Here is a 1808-nt window from a genome sequence, read left to right as displayed (position 1 = left end):
AGCGAGGGGACCTTTGGCCGAGCGGGGGCACCGGAAGCCGAACCGACCCCAACCCCTCTTCCTACCCCAGGGCTGGGCTGACCAATCCCCTGATCGGGTCTAAAATGGAAGAAGGGGATTCGAGGGAAGGGGCTGGCGGAAGGCAGTTGCCCGACGGAGTAGGCGAAGGCCAGGCCGTTTCCGAGTCCCGAGCAGAGGAGGGCGAACTCGGCTCTTCATCGACCGACGGCGAGGCGAGGGCGGTGGCTGCCGCGGGGAAGACTCCATTGCTCGTCAGCGCGCTAGGAGCGGGGCCGACTGGCTGCTCGGGGTATGGCATCCCCGGGGGCCCACCCTGGAAATCTTCGCTCCTCAGCCGCTGCAGGTTATAAGGTCCCGCCGCGCGTAAGCGCTCAACTCTCCGACCCACGGATGTCGAGCCCATGGTGAGCCGGCCGTTTCGTACGGGGAAAAGGGGTCCTCTGGCCCCACATCGATCGAGGGGGTTTAGATCCGCGGAGGCACGCACCGCGAGGCGAATCGCTGCTTTTCCCCAAGAGGTTAACCTTCAAACCACCGAGTAGGTTCGGGGCAGGGCCGACAGTCTGCACTGGGGTATTGCATCCCTGGTGGGGCGACCCTGGAAATCTCTGCCCCTTTCCACTCTTTCGGTTGGGCCTCTCGTCGGGGCGAGCGTAAGTCGGCAAGCAGACGTGGGAAGAGGCTTCTTACCGGTGACACTCCCTTCGTGAGAGAGGCAGGTACTCGCCCCGGACCCCGGTCCAAATCTGCGCGGGCCGGACGGCCTCGGCCCTAGCCGAAGGCCGCTCCCGCGAAGCCAGGGAGCCGAAAAAAAAACCCCGACACCCTCCGCGACCTCGCGTGCTTCCAAAGCGAGGGGAAACTTTGGCCGAGCGGGGCACCCGAAGCCGAACCGACCCCAACCCCTCTTCTTACCCCAGGGCTGGGCTGACCAATCCCCTGATCGGGTCTAAAATGGAAGAAGGGGATTCGAGGGAAGGGGCTGGCGGAAGGCAGTTGCCCGACGGAGTAGGCGAAGGCCAGGCCGTTTCCAAATCCCGAGCCAGAGGAGGGCGAACGACGTTCTTCATCGACCGACGGCGAGGCTAGGGCGAGGGCGGTGGCTGCCGCGGGGAAGACTCCATTGCTTGCCAGCGTGCTAGGAGCGGGGCCGACAGGCTGCTCGGGGTATGGCATCCCCGGGGGCCCACCCTGGAAATCTTCGCTCCTCAGCCGCTGCAGGTTATAAGGTCCCGCCGCGCGTAAGCGCTCAACTCCCCGACCCACGGACGTCGAGCCCATGGTGAGCTGACAGTTTCGTACGGGGAAAAGGGGTCCTCTGGCCCCACATCGATCGAGGGGGTTTAGATCCGCGGAGGCACGCACCGCGAGGCGAATCGCTGCTTTTCCCCAAGAGGTTAACCTTCAAACCACCGAGTAGGTTCGGGGCAGGGCCGACTGTCTGCACTGGGGTATTGCATCCCTGGTGGGGCGACCCTGGAAATCTCTGCCCCTTTCCACTCTTTCGGTTGGGCCTCTCGTCGGGGCGAGCGTAAGTCGGCAAGCAGACGTGGGAAGAGGCTTCTTACCGGTGACACTCCCTTCGTGAGAGAGGCAGGTACTCGCCCCGCACCCCGGTCCAAATCTGCTCGGTCCGGCCGTCGTCGGCCCTAGCCGAAGGCCGCTCCCGCGAAGCCAGGCGATCCGAACCGAGGATCCGCGCGAGCCTTCTCCAAGCCCTCTGCCGGGCGCTGGTGTTGAAAGCGTAGCGGACCCTGTTCGCCGGAGCGATAGGAGCGGAGCACCGG

Source organism: Engystomops pustulosus, unplaced genomic scaffold (assembly GCF_040894005.1).
Source record: "Engystomops pustulosus unplaced genomic scaffold, aEngPut4.maternal MAT_SCAFFOLD_139, whole genome shotgun sequence".
In the NCBI taxonomy this organism is placed as follows: domain Eukaryota; kingdom Metazoa; phylum Chordata; class Amphibia; order Anura; family Leptodactylidae; genus Engystomops; species Engystomops pustulosus.
Note: the sequence above shows the minus strand (reverse complement) of the source record.